General features: G+C 36.1%; 1 protein-coding gene and 1 long non-coding RNA gene across 7 annotated transcripts in view; both read left to right on the top strand.

Moving 5' to 3' along the window:
* LOC149535472 (E3 ubiquitin-protein ligase At1g63170-like) overlaps positions 1–22607 on the top strand; it is a 71351-nt gene that overhangs the window by 40881 nt on the left and 7863 nt on the right. The window lies entirely within an intron of this gene.
* LOC149535473 (uncharacterized) lies at positions 5645–6851 on the top strand. Its single transcript, XR_016357301.1, has 3 exons — positions 5645–6014; positions 6266–6316; positions 6495–6851. It is a non-coding gene; the product is annotated as an uncharacterized LOC149535473 (long non-coding RNA).

Raw genomic sequence — 22607 nt, forward strand, 5'->3', positions numbered from 1 at the left:
CATATATAATGAATTATCAAGCAAAAAAAATGATTTTCTTCCAAGCTATATTATGCACAACCTACAACTTTTCCATGTTTCTTACACTTTTTTTTTTTTGTATCTAACCGACTATATTCATAATCATAAATCTACATGTCACTTATAAAATACACATCTATAATGCATCAAGAGAAGAATTAGCTACAATCTTTCTTCATAACATATGAAATTTAACATAGAGAACTTCATTACAATTAAAATATGAGCATACAATCTTTCAATCTTCCTTCCACAATTTTCAATGGTAACCATGATACAAATATATTATACATCACATAATAACTCTTCCAATACTCATAAAACTTCAAATGATCATTTCTTAACAAGGATACATACATACATGTACAACACTCTCAAATTCTTCCCTCTACATAGTCTCATGGTAACAATGGCACAATCACTTTACATCACAATGAGACAACACAAGAGTCCTTCAAAATCATGAGCATTGAGAACATGAACATTGAGCCTTCTTCACTCATTTGGTTCTTCTCCTTTTAGACAAGGGTGAAACCCCTAATAGTTTATAGCATGAATCTTCACAAAAACCTGCACAAAACACACAATTAGGAACCATGGAGGCTCACCTCCCAACCTAGGCTTCTTGAAGCCACCCACCGAGCAGGGGAAACAAGGACCAAACAAGTTACACACATACATCACATGAATACACAACACAAACACAATCAACACCCTTCCATGGCTTGCACAATGATTCACCATTGGGAATCATAAAACATTGGGTGAAGGTGGGCTCTTCAAGGAGGAGAGATTCTAACAACATAAATATCATATTGCCAATGCATTTTGCTTCTCAAGGCCACCACAACATAAACAACATATTGCCACTGTATTGCCTCTCAAGGCCTTCAAAAACAACCATCTTCTCCTCATCCACCAAACCTCCTTATACCTCCCAAACAACAAGATTTCATGGCCATGATGGAGCCCATGCTCCATGATAATAACAAACCTCATCATGAGGTAAAAAAAAGATTTCTTTTCTCACCTGCAATGTCAAGCCCAACTTGTGCCCTTCACCCAAGGCTTCTCTGCCCTCCCTAGGGTGAGTGAAGCCTTCACACCCATAATCACAATCAACACTCACACTCAAACAAGAAACAACAACAAAACAAATGAAGAACAACAAAACAAAACCAAGAAAAGATCTTCATGAGCACAAGACACATTCACTTCTCCACATCACAATGACAAAGATCATAATGCAACAAGAACACTACATATTCTCACAACAACACAATATCCATCCAAGATACAAGACTCCCACCATAATGCATATTCCATTGACACATTCCTCATACTTGCAAATAAACTTTGCAATACTCAAGAATGAGAATGAAGCATGGTTTGGAACACTAACCTTGGTCCAAGCTAGGGTAAGGATAGTTGTAGTAGAGTTCCCTTCATCTCCCTCCAAAACTTAACTGTCTCTAAATTAGAGAGTGGGTGAACACTCCACTAGTTTGCCCAAGACCCTCTAATAAGGCCTTCACACTAACTATTTTTAGCAAAAACACTAAGCCATTTTCTCTTACAAACTTGTCTCCTCTGATTTTGCTATATTTGGTTTAGTGGAAACATGAAAGAGAACACATGTGACAAGTCCATTTTCGAATTTGAGGAAGAATGCATGGATAAAGGGGCCCTCTAGGGTGTCTAGTCACCATCATGGTCAAAATTAGGTCCCTGACATGATGTACTATCATATGGGTAACTTATTTTCACCTAAAAGACACTTTGGGATCACCTAATGACCCCTCAAAACCCTAGTCAAGTCCAAATTCGAATTTATTATGATTGAGACCCATCCTTCCCTTGTCAAGTGGGTTTAAATTACTTATTAATAGGGTAATTATTTTTAGGGTAAATTGCCACCATGGTCCAACCCAAAATGACACGTCAATCACATATAAAATTCACAAGTGTCAAGTGACACATAAAGCACATTCACCTTACCATGACACACTCCTAATGCACCTAACTTATGATTAAACATTTCCTCATGCAAACAAAGTTACATTAAAAACAACACATTTTCACAATGAGGCTTTTTGAATCTTCCAAAGATTCGCCTTGGTTAAACTGTGTTCACGTAGGTTTGGAACTTGTTTCCCCCCCAAAGTATCCATGGTTCCACTTCTTGCACATTCAACTTGAGCATCAGTAGTCCAAGGAGGTTATATGAATAAATATCATAAATGCCTATAATTTCAATCGTTACATAATCTTATTAACATAATTCAAATAAATTTCCTTTCCCAATCATTTCAAGTAAATCATTCAAAATGTTAAAATATCAAGATCTACATATCAAAATCAAGTCAACATATGTCTATGTATCATAACTCATCATAATCAAATTAACATTTATCTGCATACCACATTAATTATCAAATTAACATTTATCCGTATTTACATCATAAGCCATCGTAGTCAAATTATCATTTATCTACATATCATAGATCCTCGTAACCATCATATTATAATCTAATTTTATCATGTCATTAAGTTGCATCCATATGTGTTTGATCATTCCATTCACAATATAAGTTCTATTGTGCATATCGTAGAAGCAGAACACTACTATAAGTGTCAAAATCAATTGATAAGTAAGCCATTGTCCTACTAGATATGGAATAATGTCAAATATTCAATTATCGAATATAAATAATGAATCACAAGCATTTCTACAATTTAGCCTATATCAAAGCAATAGAAAAGGTCTAGTTCATGAGCAAAATCATTAATTATATCATTTAGGCTTTAATGTGCAAACATAAATGTGGATCATCAAAATGTAGATATTAAAATACCAGACTAAAAGTACCACAATGCAATTATGTCATCTATACTACGACGGATTGGGTAAGGTCTCACACCTTTGTTCTGGTAGATCTTAAACTCAGGATCATGTTGTGAAATAGGAATACTAGTACCTGTGAGTCACCACTTGGATAAATGAAGAATTTAATTATTCTCTGGATTTATCTTGTATACTGTATTGTCATATCACAGGTTTAGTAATATGACATTGTATCGTGTGTTCAATGATACCACATGCTAAGAAGATTCAAATAGATATAGAGTATTAGTCCTTGCTTGTTCATCTTAATTGATGTTGCTAGATATGATATCTTTCAGTATGATTATCAAGTTAAGAGGGAGTGTTAAATCCATAACTTTCAATCATGCTGGTCTGAGTACAGATTGTACTGATCTGATCTTACATCAGATAGGTCTAAAGTTATTGTATTATCCTCTTAGGATATCGACACCTATAATGGAATACTAGTTTGAAGACATACTAATCACCCTTGGTTAGTTTAGATTCTAAACTAATATTTGCATGAAAAGTCGCTGACTTCAAGAAGATGATTCAAAGGAGACTTTGGAAGGGACATGTCCTCCCCTTGATCTATATATTTAATAAGGGTGTGGTTGAAGTCTAAGGACACACAAGAAACTATAAAGTCTGCTCCTTAATTAGTACTGCCCTAAAACGACTTGTAGAAGTGAAAAACATTTCCAGATTTATATCTCTCAACTCATTTAAGACTAAACATTGAAGATTAACTACAACAAGCATTTAGAAGGTGTAACCTAAGTTTGATTCAAATCAGAATTTTGCAAAAACTTTACAAATATGAGCTGTTGAATGGTTTACTATGACATACATTGCATCTCCAAATGTATGACCCACCTCCGAAAACATGTGATGATCTTGTGGTGTGTCTCCATAATGTAGACACCACATCAATATTGAAGTTATCACTTCGTTCTTGCCCTACTGCTGAACTTTGACTATCAGTAGTGGCCATTCTTGCATAATAGAAACTATGAATCTAATAAGAAAATAGAGAAAAATAACTTAGAAATGTTTAAAAAAACTATGAACATGAAACATACAAGTGCAAATATACAATACAAAAATACTAAAAAAGATGGCTACACTTATTCCTTCATTTAAAAAAAAACGAAAAATCTTCAAAAAAATTCTTCTAAAACTTGAAAAATTAATGAAGATCTAAAAAAAATCACTAAAAAAGCTCATGAAATGGATCAAATGCTTACCTTAGATGCTTAATCGTCCTTTGTGGAAGTTCAATAGACACCCTACGAAATGATCCTTTTCAAAACAGATGACCTTGCTTTCAGAATGCCACAATGGAGACCAAATGAGAAGAGAGTCCAGCTGCAAACAAAATGGGAAGAATGGGCAATGAATGGCCTCTTTTAGGGCCGTTTTAGGGTTTTGAGGAAATAGGAGAAAAAAATATAATTAAAAAACACATTAAGCACATGTTTTATTAAGTTACTTAAGTGATTGGCCACTCAAAGCATCCGGATGCTCACGGGATGTGCTCAGATGCTCTCCCAAGCACCCCACGTGCATCCATGGGAGAAGGAAGTGCTTCCTGGCAGCATCCCCCACGCATCCTTCCGCTCACCAAAACGCATCAGCATCCGCATCCCCCTCTATCCTAGATGCATCGGTAACTTAGAATTTATAGTAGAGTGGGCAAGTATTATGCTAACAAAAGTGTGTTCCACTTCAAGAAAGAGACTAATGGAGGCAGTGTCTGTGTAATTCCTCATAAATTGTTGGATCTTCATCCTGTGCATACTGCTATTGTATAAGGCACTACTCAGGAGGATCACAAAAGTAAAACAGAGGCCTTTGCCTTGAATACTAGGCTCCTCCTAGATGATCATTTGATGCAGGCAGGTGGTATCATTAGATTCTTAAGCAAAGGTAACATTACCTTCCACAGTGCCAGGGAGAGGTGGAATCAAAATGTGGTTGCTTGGAAGGGACTCTTTCAGACAGTAGGCAGGAAAATGCCAAGAATATGAGGAAATTGGAGACATATCTGGATAATGTTTTGTATAAAACAGAGCAAATGCTGCAAGATGATCCTGCTAATAGAGAAGCTAACGATGTTCTCTGTCATGCCAAGCATGCCTTGAGAAGAGTTTCAAAATACTTAGATTATGGGGCTACAGAAAAGGGCCAGAGTTAAGTGGCTTGAGCATGGGGAAAAAGGCTCTTATGGTTTTGTTCAAATTCTTAAATGCAAGGACGCTAAGGAACATATAGAGAGCATATAGGACAGTGACAGAAATACCAGATATGGGACAATGACACAAATATCACTGATCGGATGGAGGTCTGGAATGCTCTCAAAAGCCTATATGGTAACCCTCTTTACCTCAAAGGACAATGAAAATGGGAAGGATGAGTTGTAGTGGAGATAGCAGTTTTTAAATGGTTTGATAGACCATTGCCTTGGGCTGCTTGGTTTAAAGAACTTAAAGATAACGTTCCTCAGGAACTTGATAGTTAAATCTGTATAAAATGGGCTTCCTATTTTGTAATGTATTTAGTCTATTGTCTGTATCTGAGATAACCCTGCACTTATAGATGTATATGTTGTAGTTTTGTTCATGCACACGGCAGCATTGATGATAGTCTTTAGCAGTTGGGGATGATGGTATTAAGTAGATCTTGGATCTGTTACTTTTGATTATAGTGAGCGCCTGTTATAATTAATAAAAAAAATTGTGTATATATTGTAAACTCCAGTTTCATTATTAAATATACAGTTACCATTTCCTGCGGTCCCAAGTGCAAACTCGTGCCCTTGGTGTTGGACTGGGTCCTAGGAAGAGGAAGATGATGGCATTCAAATCCACAGCTCCTGTCGATGACAGTGGCCGTCCTCGGGAAGTGAAGCAGGGTTGCGACATGGTAATGGCTTGAGGCGCTTCCTCCTTGGTCAAGGATGAGGCTATGACGGGTGGATGTTTTGTTGCTGGAGGACCGTGCTGGGGCATCTGGTTCTGGTAGTACTGCTGCGAAGAGTGGAATGCATGGAGCTTCATGGGGTGGAGAAATCCACAATTTCTCCCATGCTGAAGCAGCAAACTGGTTCAAGTGAACTACGGTCTGGGTGGGTATAGTGTTTTCTTACAGATTGTTTTTTGGTAGTTGTATTTTGATCACATTTTGGCCTGGTTGGGCAGTGATCTCGATGTAATATCAATGCTGTGTCTTTGTCATAGTTTCTAGGTTGGTTGGGGCCTCTGTTTTCATGTTTGGTCTGGTCTGTTCTGGTCTGGTCTTTAATGGCAATCAACTATCTGTAATCCTTTTTGATATCAATATAAATATTATCATTACTGATCAAAAAAATATATACAGTTACGACTATACATGGTATCAAAGTGGGTCGATGGCGTTCTACAAAGTTTGGTGAGTTTTTTTAATTTTTTTTTTAGTTTCCTCTCCGTATTTTTTCCCAAAAGTTTTTAATCAATTTTTAATAAAAAATCATTGGAGGTTTTTGGAATGTGGTTTCAGATTTTGGTTTTTGCAAGATTTTTGAGAAAAAATATGTTTTTTTGACTGATTTTTTTGTGATTATGCTCAGCTCCCCGGGACAAGGTTTTTGATTTTTTCCAAGGTTGCATGGGTACGGGAACGGGAACGGGTACGGGAGCGGGTACGGGTACGCATATTTTTCAAAATAGGGGACGGGGGTACGTGTGTAAGCCTAATTTTTTATATATAATTAATATTTTATAGAAAATATAAAAATCAAAATATCTGTCATGAGTCATGACATTGAGCATTCAAAACAAGAAATTTGAAAATATAAGCCATAAGTCAAATATATATATATATATATGCTATTGCTGAATGTTTAAAGTATTTTTCATAATAGGGGATGGAGGTACTTGGGTATGTCAAACTTATTTAAAAATTACACTTTTATATTTATAAAAAATCTGATATTATGAGTCATGACAATGGTTTTTCAAAACAAGAACAGTGATAAAGTTTGCAAATGTAATGTACTGTTTTCAGTTTCAGATTTGCTATATGTTTGAAATAATAACACATGATAAATGCTTAGATGCATAACAAAGAATGCAGACTTTAAACATGAACACGAAGATCCTAAACCATATGACAATGACATATTGCAAATGATAAACTTTTGACTTGAACAGTGATAAAGTTTATTGTTAATGAGTATCGAAGTTTCAAACTGATTTGGTATTGTATTAAGTTTGATAAACAACAAGCTAATACAAAAACAAAAAACCCAAAAAAAAAATCAGAATCTTAATCAAGGTCCTTAGCTATGATGCTCTCCACCGAGTACCCGGTACGTGGGATACGTGTACCCGGTACTTGGGTACGTGGGTACGAGTACCAGGGGTGTGGGTACGAGTACCCATGCAACCTTGATTTTTTCCCATAGTTACACCAACCTGGGGGACGGGGGGACGGCGAAACGGGGGGACAAGTTTCCGGGACGGGGGGACAGAGGGGCCTTAATTTGGGGACGGCAGGGGGACGGTGGGGGGACGGCGGCAGGGGACAAGAGGGGTGTATATATCTATGCATATGGTATTTAAAAATGTTAGTTATGAAAATATGTATTGCAATATAGGATGTAAAGATGTAAAAGAGTGAATACTTGAAACATTGCATTGAATTGGAACATTGAACATTAAACATAAATAGTTGAATTTGCAAATAGTGAATAGCAGGATGTCTCCCATCCTCGGTGGAGGTGGTGGAATCTAGTGGCACCGTTGGGGACGGGGAGACGGAGTCCCCAAGTCTCCGGTGCGTTGAAGTCTCCGAGACGTCGGGCAAAAAGGGGGGGGACGCGTCCCCGTGTTACTATGTAATTTTTCCACAAAAAAATCACAGTGGGCTGCATTTTGATTTTCACAGTTATGGCTTTTCCTTCTTTGCTGGGGGGTCTTTTGATTGTTTTCCACAAAAAATCATGATTGATGTTTCAGTATCTGGGTTTTATAATATTCTTCCTAAAAAACTGCTGTTATTGTTGATTTTTATTAACTTTCCTTAAAAAAATTATTCTATGGGTTTTGGTTGATTTTTCTCCTTAAAACTTGTATTTGGTTATGATTGATTTTTCTCCTCAAATATTGTTTTTGGTTTTTAAAATTTTTTTCATAAAAAGAAATCTAAGCGAATGGATTGCTTTGTTTTTTCCTAAAAAATTAGGATATTTTTTCGTGGGCGATTGTAGCATCACAGCAAGGGTTTGGCAATATTCTTCACAAAAATCATGGTTTCTTGCAGTCAGTTTTGGGTTGTAATGCCCATCTAAAAGAGGGCTTGGCGAATTTTTACTCAAATCCACAGTTTCAGTTTCAGAGGTTGAACTTGGTCTCTCTGGTTAAGAGGAGGGACAATTTTGTTTTCCAACATTTGGTTGGAAGGGTGTTTTTATTGGGTTTTCTTAGTTATTTCCAGAAGCTTTTGCGGTATCAAGGAGGGTCTCAATAGTAGATTCTTGGCGCAGAGCATTCTGAAGACAAGGGGGCAGCCTTCTACGCATTTGTGACCAAAAAAGACTTGCAGATTATGTCTTTTGTAGGGTTGTTAGAATGCTGAACGTTAAGGGAGGGTATTAAAGTAATGTAGTATTTCTGTAATGGTCATCTTAGTTGCTTTAGGTAGTTTCTAATTCCGTCTTTTGTTTTAAGTTTGTTTCTTTTAGAAGCATCATAATGTAATTGCATATATATTGTAAACTCCGTTTTTGTTATTAACTATACAATTTCCAGTACTATATATCTATATATATGCGTGTATACACACACTCACACATACTGTGTCCGCTGTAATGCCTCCTTATAAGATACTTTAGGGTTTGGGACTACTTTCCTAGATTTCACTTGCAGGAGATGTAAAGTTATACTCAAATATGGGTCTGGAGAGTAGCAATGTAATATCAATTATCTTGATAATATGAAAGGATTAGATTGTCCAATGCTACTTCTATAATGTTGGCAATTTCAATGATTAATGTTAATTCTCTCTCTCTCTCTCTCTCTCTCTCTCTCTCTCTCTCTCTCTCTATATATATATATATATATATATATATATATACACCCAAACAATTTTTTGCGAATCAGTGAATCGAATCAGCGATAAAGGGTTTATGAAATAAGTTACCAAATTTCAAGGGTTTTTAAAATTTGCCAATTCATGGCCGATTCACGATTTGATTCAGCCTTGCCGATTCCAACTCCGATTTCGATTCTCATTACGTTGATATATATCATGAGCAAGTGCTGTCCTTGATATCTTCTTGAAATATATGCAAATGTTTTGCCGATCAGCTTTATTGATTGATTTAATAACATAGTTACATTGTCGTGGGGGACGACAGAACGAGGGGACAAGTTTCTGGGATAGGGGGATAGAGGGGCCTTAATTTGGATATGTCGGGGTGATGGCGGCAGGGGATGGTGGGGTTTGTACATATGGTACTTAAGATGCTAGTTGTGAAAAGATGTGTTGCAATATAAGATATAAAGATGTAAAATAGTAAATACTTGAACATTGTGTTGAATTGGAAAATCGAACATTGAACATAAATAGTCAAATCAGCAAATAGTCAACACCGGGATGTCCCCCCATCCTCAGCAGAGGTGGCGGAATCTGGTGGTGCCGTTGGGGACGGGGGGAACAAAGACCTCATGTCCTCGGTTCATTTTTACGAACTTGTTCCAGAATTGAAAAAGGTCCATACCTCAAGGGGTTCATCTTTCTTTCTGCTACTTGAGTTATGCGCTCACTCAAATACAACCAAGCTCAACTACCCCCTTTGAATTTGTGTTAAGTGTGGTGTGACATGCTGCCTTGTATACTTTTCTTTTCCCTCCTTAAGCTTCTCTTATACCTGGATCTGCACTTGTTTGATATGTTCAATGAACTCTTGAGCTCTGTCCTCATAGTTAACTTCCTTACCTTTTTGATATGGCTGCCCCATTAGCACATCCTGTGGGAAGGGAGGTAAAAACCTATTAAATGTTTAAAGAGGTGATAAATTCCTAGATGAAAGCACTGCCTGGTTGTACGAATGCTAAACATGTTATGCTCTTATCCCATATTTTCTAATTTAAATGTCCACAAAATAATTGAACCAGAGACCTATGACCTATTTATAACGTTAGTTTATTTTCAGTTTAGTACCCATTTTCTGCAGAAGAATGCATCAAAGCTTACCAAAAAAATTGGAATCTTAGTCTAAAATGATGCTTTGAGGTAAACAAAAGAAAATCTATACAGTTACTAATAATGATTCTGTGGCACCCTTCTTGTCAATGATTTCGTACATGAAATTAAAAGACACATTTTATTGAATCTATCAAGCACCATGACCAAATAATTTTACCCTTTCATTTGATCGTTAACCTTCAATTCTTTTTACTGAATTGTATTCCTATTGATGAGTTGGTAGTGGAAGTGGCCGATGCAGTCCCAATTTCTGATTATTGAGCTTGCTCACACTGCATAATTTACAAGCATGAGCAGATTTTGCCACATCTTAAAAATAAAGGCCTGTATACATACCATTGGAAATCAGAAACTGTTTACATAACCCAAGTGACCAGGTTCTTCAGAAGTGTGTTCTCTTGAAAACACCAATCTCCTCTCTTTTGAAATGCACAAAAAAAACATTGAAGAGTAATCTGTTCTGGAATGAAAAGTTCTGCTTGGCTGGAAAACATCAGAGTTGCCTTCTTTTACGTATTGATGTATGTAAATGATGATTAAATTTATTTCAGATTAGAACTATGAATTTCTTTTAAATTTTCAGAATATGATTATTACTAATCTCCGAATTCTATTTTGCAGGATGTAATCAGAATTCAATCTTTGTGAAATGTCTATGCAAATGACAATGAGCATATATTAATTTTGATGTCTTTCCTTGGGATCAGATCTGCATTATATAGGATGCAAATAGACATATCCATGGGCGGACATGTGCCCGTTCATTGTTATCTCATGAAAAGGTGTCTCTTCATGTCCGATCTCTAATCAGGTTTCAACCCTTAACAATTGCAAATGATTTCCTTAATCAAGATCGAAAGTGATCTGCTCAAACATATTAAATGTCCGATCTGGTTCTTATTGCCGATCACGATGCTCGATTGGGATTGGATATCAAACATCAATTAACTGCAATATGCAATTTAATACTCTCTAATGCAGATTGATCATATAATTAGAATCTATGGTTCTTCAATCAGATACAAACATGATGATTGGTTTTCCAAAAATATATGAAGTAATGATATGGCTGAATGCAATACAAATATGTATGTGTGTATATATATCAGAATATACAGAGGCTGATATGCACACACACAAATATGTAGATACATCATGGAATCACTCATCATTTCAATATCTGACTGAAGCTGCCATTTATTCAACACTCCCTCTTAGCTAGGGAAGATAAATCTTGACCAAGTATAAATCACAATAATAGGCTTATCTATTGAAGGATAAAATATCACCTCACTCATGATATTAATGGATTATAATATGCTTAGGAATATCAAGTCACATGACATTCTTCATAAATATCCAAGTTATGGTATGTGCACTGACATCAAGTCTCATGATGTCTACCATAACAAATCATGGCATATCCACGGAAACACTTATCCGCCATGATTATCTCATAAGAAACATAATAATCTTCAACTAACATCAAGTCTCATGATATCTATCAAAATGTCCAAGAGATACTAACTATCATGATGTGCACGTATATAAAGTCACATGATATCCATCATGATAGTGAAACTAATCATTGTAAAGTTGTCAGCTTACAATGTCAAATACAAGTGTTCATTATCTAAAAGATTGTCACCTTTCAATAACATACACAAGGGCCCCATAAGGTCATGGAGTCACACACATGACTAAAGAGTTTACACATTAAACATCTTATATATATGTGTGTATATGTATATATATAGATATGTGTATATTAGTAGAAATAACAAGAGACTCAAATCTTAATAATAACTTACATTTCAACCATACCAAGTTTCACTCTAGGGACATGCTTGGTGAGAATGTTTGCTGTTTAATCGCTTGTACTAATATACTCCAACTGGATCACATTCCTTTCACCATATCTCTCACATAGTGGTAATGAACCTCTATATGCTTCGATCTATTACGGAAGAATAGATTTACTGAAAGCTTTATACAACTCTAATTGTCGTAGTGGATAATAGTAGGACTTAGGGGCTCACCAAATAATACCACAATCAATTTCCGGAGCCATACTGCTTGCCCATAGAGGTTGCAAAATATTTGGCTTCAGTTGAGTTTTTGTGCCATTAAAGACTGTTTCTTACTGATCCAAGAGATCACAGTCGATCCTAAATTGAAGCAACATCCTAGCACGCTTTTCCGATTAGTTAGACTTCCAGCCCAATTTCAATCAATGTATCCATGTAGATCTAGGTCAACATTTTTGTATTTAAGACCATATCCAATAGTACCTAGAAGTTATCTTATTATATGCTTTGCAACAACAAGGTGTATTTCTTTTAGTTCACACATAAATTGGCTTAAAGCATTCACTGCATAACAAATACCTGGTCTATTGGTAACCAAGTACATCATTGACCCAATTATCTACCTATAGAGAGTAGGCTCTGTAAATCTTGACTCTGCTGTTGCTTCCTTCAATTTAAGTAAGTTGGTTTCCATAGTTGTAGACATGGATCTATATTCCAACATCCCAACTCTCTTTAGAATATCAATAGTATATTTTCCTTGATATAAAGTGATACCATCTAATTTTTTCCAGACTTATAACCCAAGGAAGCAATGTAATACCTAAGTCCTTCATATCAACTTTTGAGGCCAAATCCTTCTTACATTGAGCAATAAGGTGATCTTCTCCTATAATTAGCAGGTCATCAACATATAAAATTAGTAATTAACATATCACCTTTAATCACATTAAAATAGCGATTTGGATCTGTGTCATTCTTTTGGAAAATCCTAGTCCCTTAAGATAGCTATCGATCCTTTCATTCCAGACTCGGGGAACCTGTATAAGTCCATATAGGGCTTTCTTCAATTTGCATACATGTGAATCTGCATTATGTATCACAAAACCTTATGGTTGTTATAAATACACTTCTTCATTGGTTCTATTCAAGAATGCAGTTTTTACATCCATTTGATGGATCTTCCAACCTTTAGTTGCTGTAATAGCTATTATTGCTTTGACAGAGGTGTACCAGGCAACAAGAGCAAACGTATCTTCATAATAAATACCTTTCTTTTGTGAGATTCCTCTGACAACAAAACATGCTTTGTGTTTCTCTATATTGCCATCTGCAACATCTTTAATTTTGAAGAGCCATTTGCAGGAGACAACAGATTTCTCTTTTGATCTAGTTACTAAATCCCATACATCATATTTCAAAATGAATTGATACTCTTCTGTCATAGCATCCTTCCATACTTGATGCTTGAGAGCTTTTGTGACACTAGTTAGTTCTGAACCAATGATTTCACTCATTAAGACAACACAGCTTGAAAATCTGTTAGGTCTCTTACTTTCTCTGAAGTTTACTTTGGGTGTTGCATAGTTCTCACCTTCCTCAGTCATCTTTCTAGCTCAAAGTGGTCTCTTTTTCTTATTGTTATTAGGATTCTCTTGTGGAGTAGTTTGGTTTTCATTTATGGTTTCTTTAAGATACTCCCTTTGAATCTCAAGAGTAGGATTCTCTTCCATGTCTTTTGGAGAATCTTGCATGTCTATCTCATTAGAACTCTTCACTCTTTTGAAGACAATGTCTTCCTCAAAGATGACATTTGTACTCAGTTCTATTTGTCTTTGTTCAGGTATGTATATTCTTTAATCTTTTAAGGTTTCACTATAGCCCACAAACATCCCTTTCTTTCCATTAGGTTCTAATTTACACCTCTTTTCGTTGGGCACATGAATGTAGACAGGGCAAACAAATATTCAACCAAATATTCTTAAGTGACTTATGTTAGGTTTTACACTTGTAATGCTTCTTCGGTAGTTTTTTCATCTAGATGTGTATGGGGTCATCTATTTTGATTGTAGACAGTTGTCCTAAAGGCTTCTATCCAATACGAAGATACTATGATTTGGTTGTACAACATTGCTCCAACATCTTCTACGATGGTTGTATTTTTCCTCTTAGCAACACCATTTTGTTGTGGATTGTAGGCTACAGTAAACTCCCTCTTAATCCCAACATTTACACAAAATTCCTTAAAAGTTTCAAGAGGTGTATTCCTTCTCATTATCTGTTCTCAGTACGTTAATTTTCTTCCTAGAAAAGTTTTCCAGTAAGAGCTTTGAACTCCTTAAACCTTTTAAGGGTGTCCTCTTACTCTTTACACTTCATAAAATATATCCAGTTTTTTCTAGAAAAAGTCATCTACAAAGTTTACATAATATAAGAATTCGTATAGACATGGGTCCACATAAGTCAAAGTGGACTAATTCTAATACATTTTTGGTTTTAACCTAGGGCACACCCTTTGCATGCCCCTTCATGAATTTGTTTTAATTTGGGCAATCTTGTTGCCAATTTTTCTACTGAAGGCAGGACAAAAATGAATATGTCCTAGTCTTGGATGCTAGATTTCATTTGAGTCAAAATTTCTATGAATGAGGGCTTGAGTAATGTTTGTGCAAAGTTTGTATAGATATCCTCTTCTTATACCTATAGTTTGTGCTTTCTTTATGGTGGAGTTCTATGGTGGAGTTCTTTGGCCATGCTATGCTAGAATTTTTCCATCCATAAAGGTAATTCTATATCAGTTGCCTTCAGGAGTAGAAATGGATATTAGGTTCCTCTTTAATCCTTGTACAAATAATATTCTAGTTAGTTGTAGAGAAATGCTAGACTTTAATTTCATGGTGCAAGTTCCAACACCCTTTATTGGATGTGCACAATCATTCCCAATAGTTACATCTTCGTCAGTTTCTTCTATCATAGTAACTAAGTGTTCTTTGAATCCCATGATATGTGTTGATAAACCACTATGAATCACCCAAGTGTTGAGTTTGTTTGATACTTGGCTTGATAATGCTAAGTAGAAGACAACTTTCTTAGAATCGTGTTCTATGTTTGTTTTTCCAACTTTAGCAAAGGATGCTTGTTGTTTTGTTCTATCAAGGCTCTTGATTGCATAGTGTCCATATTGATCACATCTGAAACATTGGTTTTGGGATAGTGTAACACGGAAAAAACTGGGCCATCTTGGAGACGGGGACGTCCCCGGGATGGGGGGACGACATCTCGGTGTTTTAGGCGGTGCAACTTAGAGCGCCATCTCCGCCAGAGACAAGGAGACGAGGAGACGTCTCCTTTGTGTGGGTGTGGGGGGATGCGACAAAGTTTGCTTTATTGTGGGGGGACGCGATGAAGTCTCTTTATTGCGGGGGGACGAGACAAAGTCTCCTTTATTGTGGGTGCGGGGAGACTTGTAGTTTTTGTTTGCATTATAATATTATATACTTATTTTGATATCATGATTCATGGCACATGATACTTATTATAATCATCTTTATATCATGACCCATGAGTCATGATTCATATGATCATTGATTACTTTTAGATAGTAGAATCTAGATACTCATACTATTGATTTGAAGACTGATATATAGACTAATATTTGCTGATGTTCAATGTCAATGCCCATTGTTTGTTTGTCATTTGATCATGAATCATGATGTTCTAGTTCAAAACTTCAATGCAATGTTCAATGTTCAATTTTTTATTGTTTAAGTTTACTGTTTTTTACATCTTTATATGATTATATCAAGTTATAATGTATAATTGGAGTACATATTTTCATAACTAGCATTTTAAGTACCATATGTATAATATATACACCCCTGCTCCCCCCGTCACCTCACCGTCCCCCCGTCGTCCCCCTAATGCTCCCAAATCAAGGCCCCTCTGTCCCCTCATCTCGAAAATTTGTCCCGCCATCCCCTCGTTTCCCAAGGCGGTGTAACTATGATTTGGGAAATATCTTTCCTCTTCTTGGATGATCCCTTCCCATAAGAATCCTTCTTTCTCTCGAAGTTTTTCTTCTTACCTTTCTTATGAGAATTTGAGTTTAATACATGAATATCCTCATATATGGGCTTTTGCTTGTTTATTTTTGTCTTCAGTCTTGCTTCTTGTAAGCAATCTATTCTTAGCCTATCAATTATAGGGAGTTTTGATCTTCACTTATTCCTTGAACAAATGAGTCCCATGTGTTTGTATTAAGATAATATCTTATACTTTCTATAATAGTCAACTACTTGTCTGTAGTCCGTCTTTCAGTCTAGATAGGAATGTTTCCTATCCCGTCTCTTTTTTCTTCAGTCCAGATAGGAATGTTTCCTATCCTCTTACTAGTTTTGTTTCTAATTCCGTCTTCAGTCTACGTTGTTTCTTTTAGAAACAACGTCCTTGTAATTCTTTATAAGGAACACATTTGTTCCTCTGTTTATCAATGAATCATCCGGAAAGCCGTTAATCTGCCAACTCTTCTTGAATCTTGTAACATGGTATCAAAGCTATTACTTAAATTTTTTCGAAAAATTTATAATTTCTTCGTGAAATTATTTGTTTAAATTTTTCCAAAATTATTTCTGTTGAATTTCTCTAAAACCCGCTTAGGGTTTTCGGCCTAGAGAAATTCTCGAACTCGGGTCTGCCTGTGTTTGTTCAGCACACTCTAGCCCCATTTGTCCATGCACATCAATCCTTGAAGAAAAATTTGCCATTTTTTATCAAGAAATTTGAAGTTTTTTCAAGCTTTTTTCAGCTAGGGCCGTTTTTTTTTCGAAACCCTAATTTTTGGGGTCAAAAAAATGTTTTGTTTGCAGATTCTTGGTGGGTTTTCCAAGAGCTCAACTAGGTTGTTGTCTGTTTTTTCTGGGTGCCTCGATTTTCGAGCTAGCGGATCCAGAAAACGAGAGCAGATTCCTTTTGGGTTTTTCGAGCTCTCTTTTGGGTCTTTCGTATTTTTGCCTCGAAGAACGTGCCTTCACAGATTTTTACAATTTTTCATTGAAAAACGTGCCATGGCATCTCTGACAAATATTCTGCTCGAGCATAATTCCAAATTCAATGGTCGCAATTATGGAACCTGGAAGCAGCGCATCATCGCAATCTTCGAATATCGAAACACCGATCAACTTGTTCTGGGTGTTAAGCAGCGTCCGACTTCTCCGGGTCCTGATCAAGATACATGGGATCTGAACAATCGAGAGGCAGTAATGCTTCTCAAACTATCCGTAGCTGATGACCAACTTTCTCAGATTCCATCCGGCAAGACAGCTGCCGAAATCTGGACACATCTAAAAGGTCTTCATGAGACTTCCGACAAGAGCAGAGCCTTCTTTTTGAAAAACACTCTGTTTTCTATTGTCATGGATGAGCTCATCTCGCTCCAGGCACACCTGAATCGGATTCAGGAAATCTGTGATCAGTTACTTGCCATCGGTCGCAAGATGGAGGAAGAGGATATTGTGGTAATCACTCTTCAGAGTTTACCAAAATCCTATGAGCATTTTATCGAGACTCTCAACATCACATCTACTGGTGTTGATCTAAAGTTCATTGATCTCTGCACCCTGTTGCTTCAGCAAGATTGGTGGAAACAACAGTTTGGTAGCAGCTCCAGTTCCACCTCCACTGAGCAAGCCTTTGCTGCAAAATCCTTTCAACAGAGCATTGGCAACCATCAGTCTTCTCAGCCTTCCCAGCATCAACCTTCTGCTCAATCCTTGGATGGCTCTACGAAGCAAAATATACAGTGTAATTACTGTCACAAGTTCGGCCATATGAAATTCGAGTGCCGGAAACGTTTGGCTGCCCAAGCAAGGCAAAATGCTTCCCAGCCAACAACACAAGTTGTCGAGCTTCCTGATCAAGGCGAAGCTGCATTTTGCGCCTTCTGATTTTGTTTCTGTTTTTTTGGGTTTGTTGATTTTCTCCTCAATAATCATTTCAAGTTCTCTGTAATACGCAAGGTTGCGTGAGATTTTGGGTTTGTTGATTTTCTCCTAAAAAATCATTTCAAGTTGTCTGTAATACGCAAGGTTGTGTGAGATTCTGGGTTTTACCCTTTTTTCCACAAAAACGAAGTTTTGTAAATGCAACTTATTTTGAGTCATAACACTCTTTTGACAAAGCTTCTTGGTTTCAACATTCTGTAGATCTAGGGAGGGTCTCAATTATCCCAGAATGTTCCAACATTCGTACGTTGACCATTAAGGGAGGGTATTAAGATAATATCTTATACTTTCTATAAGAGTCAACTACTTGTCTGTAGTCCGTCTTTCAGTCTAGATAGGAATGTTTCCTATCCCGTCTCTTTTTTCTTCAGTCCAGATAGGAATGTTTCCTATCCTATCACTAGTTTTGTTTCTAATTCTGTCTTTAGTCTACGTTGTTTCTTTTAGAAACAACGTCCTTGTAATTCTTTATAAGGAACACATTTGTTCCTCTGTTTATCAATGAATCATCCGGAAATCCGTTAATCTGCCAACTCTTCTTGAATCTTGTAGCAGTTTGATGGGGCACTTCGAGCTATTAATGTTAACTCCTTTCTATCAATATGATATTCAACTATTGATAGTTGATCTCTTAGTTCAATGATTCTCATGAAATATGCATTAATGGATTCTCCCTTGTTCATTTGTACAAGTTTAAGTTGCCTCTTTAGAGCAAGGGTCCTACTGGTGTTATTTATTTCAAAAGTGCTTTCAAGGGATTTAAACATTAGGTATGCACTATCATGTTTTGACAATATAGGTACTATATGGTCTGTAACTGCATTTACTAAAAGTTTCATAGTTTTCTCATTGTTCTCAATCCACTGGGTTTTCTTCGGATCATTCTCTGGTTCTATTTTGTTTTCTTTCACAAATGAGTCTAACTTATTTTCTTTTAGTATCATCATGATTCTACGTTTCCATGATGTAAAGTTGTTTGCAACTTCAAGACGATCCTCAAATCTGATTACACTTTGTCATTATGAAGAATGAATGTGATTGTGATTTCAAGAGAGAATATGGTTTAAAGTAATCTGATATCTCAAATTTAATCAGATCTTCCTTAGCAGGGCCTTGATACCATGTAAATGATGCTTAAATTAATCTCAGATTAGAACTATCAATGTCTTTTCAATTTTCAGATGATGATTATTGCTAATCTCTGAAATTTATTTTGCAGGATGTAATCAGAATTCAATCTTTGTAAAATGTGTATGCACATGACAATTCAATATTGCTAAATACCAAATATTAATTTGTAATTTTAGATCTGATATTTGTAGTCACCGAACTCCAAAGGGCAGAGAATATATTAATTTCGATGTCTTTCCTTGGGATCGGATCTGCATTATATAGGATGTGGTGGACATATCCATGAGTGGACATGTGGAGACATGTCCATTCATGGGTATGTCTCATGAAAAGGTGCCTTGTCATGCCTGATGTCTAAGCAGATTTCAACCCTTAACAACTGCAAATGATTTCCTTTATCAAGATCGTTCTTATTGCCGATCATGATGCTCGATGAGGATTGGATATGAAACATCAACTAACTACAATATGCAGTTTAATAGTCTCTAAATGCAGATCAATCATATACTTAGAATCTATGGTTGTTGAATTGGATATAAACATGATGATTGGTTTTATAAAACTATATGAAGTAATGATATGACTGAATGCAATACACATATGTATGTGTGTATTTATATCAGAATATACAGAGGCTGATACACACACACACACACCCATATACATCATGAAATCAATCATCATTTCAATATCTGACTGAAGCTACCATTTGTTCAACAATTTAACTCCCCAAAGTCTGCTCCATGTTTGTAATCCTTTGCACAAACCTCTTTACGAAATGATTCAAGAAGAGATAAAGTAGAAATGGCTGAAACCAAGGGTGACTAATAAATCAGTAAGCTTATTGGTTACCTTTCTTGTATTTAATAACAAGATGACATTGGTGTATGAAGCTTGCCTACTTCTTGTGCCTCACCTGTTGCAGGATTCATTTAAGCTCGATATATTGAAGTGGTTGATGATGTCTATCCACCAGGGTTTGCTTGCATCAGTGCATGTGGCTCTCTGTCAGAAGTGCAACATCTCAGACTGGACTCGTGGAACAGTTCGACTGATAACAGATTAGCTAGCATTTTGCAAGAAAACAGCACCTATAGAATAATTGCTAGCATCTAATTTCATCTCTAAAGTAAGTTGCAAAATGGGTGAATTACTGATGCACATTCTCCCATTTAAAATTCTTCCTAATACCAGTAAAAACCGGTAACAGAGTTGCAATGCAAGATAACAATTTTACAAACTTATTGAAGTTTTATGCTGACCTTGCAAAGCATCTTATCTTGGTTATGCTTGCAGGGTTCGGCCAATATACAATAGCCTCATCAAGGTCAATCTTTAGCCATACAATCAGTAATGATATGTGCAATATAAACCAAACTCTTTCTAACAAATTCACTTGTTCAAACATTTCGATGTAGCTTGTTTTTCTATAAGATTTTTAAGACCTTCCAGCAATGCTCAAAATGCTCTTCATATGTTTGACTGAAAACAAGAATGTCATTCAAATAAACTATGAGACAGCCATCAAGGAGTGCACATAGCACCTCATTTTTTATAACAGAATCTAAATAGAAGCACTAGCCATTCAAATAATCTATGCCTAGTCTTCAATGTTGCTTTCCAAATATTGTCCTAAATCTGATTTTATAAATATTTGGCATGTTGAAGCTGATCTAATAAGTCATTAATGTTTGGCAAATTGCAGTGGTTTTTAACTGTGATTTGTTTATGCTTGATGCACATGTCCAGTGTTTTATCTTCTTTGGCACCACTACAATCAGAGAACTACATGATGAAGTGCTAGGTAGAATAATTAAAATTTGTCTTTCCAACAAATCTCACAGCTGATCTTTTACTTCATTGGCTTCAATTCTTTTCTGCCAATAGGATCCTATGTTTGGAAGTGGACAGTTTGGCAATAAATGAATCTTATATCGACTAAAATAGGGAATCAATTGATGTATATCCCCCTTTTTGTTTCCCAGATGTAGTCCAAATTATTTTAGTGCGCACCACTAATTTTTCTTTGTTTTCCCCTCCTTATAACATTGATAAGCAATTTTTCTTGTAGCATCTATTAATTGTGTTGCTTGGGCAGCACTCACCATGGATACCTTGGGTTTCCCTCTAATAATTTAACCATCATCTCTCCTTCATTTTTCCTTTAATAGGTATTTGTTGAATCTGTGATAGAAAATTACTTCAGCTCATAGGCTCTACCAAGAACAATCCCATACGCATCTGATAATACAACATCCACGGTTACCTTGTCATCGAATTCCACCAAATATGCAAATTGATTTTGCATTACCTTTTGTCTAAAATTTCTATACCTTGTTTAAGCTGATCAAAGGTCTTTGGTTTTGGGCGCTTCTTTGTTTTCAACCAAGTTTCTTGCACTATATAATGAAAAACAATTGTTTTGGAGAAGAAGTATCAAAATGTATCAATTTATCAGGTGAACTTTCAAATGCGAAAAAGCTTGGTTGAGGACTTTGCATTACCTTTTGTCTAAAATTTCTATACCTTGTTTAAGCTGATCAAAGGTCTTTGGTTTTGGGCGCTTCTTTGTTTTTAACCAAGTTTCTTGCACTATATAATGAAAAACAATTGTTTTGGAGAAGAAGTATCAAAATGTATCAATTTATCAGGTGAACTTTCAAATGCGAAAAAGCTTGGTTGCCTTGTCCTCATTTTGAGCTTCATCATAAACAACGTTTGCCTTCAAGTTGCAGCACCTTTTGTCTTTTTATTTATTTCTAATGGGTGTTACCCCAGTTGTAATTTCTAGCTCACATCTTCATTATGACTCCTTGTCACAATATTTGCAATATATTTTTTGATTGCCTTTAGCTGATTTCCTGCCTTAGCACTTATTTTTCCTCTTTTGCCTATCCTTTGCCTGCCAACCCTCTGTCTTGCCCTGTTGTTTTTCCTTGTGTGAGTTGAATTTTTTTTTTCATTAATCTTCAACTGATGGGCCTCTGCACTTATGTTATTGAGATTTTGAGGTTTGGCCATTAATACAGCCATATGAATATATTTATATATTTAAATGAGCCTCCAACACACTTTAGAATACCATGCCCGCATAAAACACACTTTAGAACACTTTGTCTGCATCATTGATGGAAATAACGCTACTTAATAGCTTTTCCACTGAGTAGCGTATAGGGTAAGAGTGCTTCTTAAACAACTCTTTTAAATCTTCCCATTTTTGAAATGTTCGGGCTTTCCTCAATCACAAGTATGTATATTTGCTTAATACCATTTTAATGCATGACCAAATAACAATAAATAAGAAAAAGGAACCTTGGTTTATGTTAGATATAATATACCTTCATTTGAGAGACCCATTGATCTTCACTTCGAACAAAAGTGACGTATTGCTGTTCGAGGTGGCACCATGTTCATACGGAACCTTGGGCCCACTTCAGCTTTGGGGCATCTTGAATACCCAATTTTAGAGTTGTGATCATCAACACAGATTAAAATATGTACGTATTTTTCATATGATGGGAAATCACAATATCC

Source organism: Cupressus sempervirens, chromosome 10 (genome assembly GCF_028749045.1).
Source record: "Cupressus sempervirens isolate cs-2001-9-10 chromosome 10, ASM2874904v1, whole genome shotgun sequence".
Lineage (NCBI taxonomy): Eukaryota > Viridiplantae > Streptophyta > Pinopsida > Cupressales > Cupressaceae > Cupressus > Cupressus sempervirens.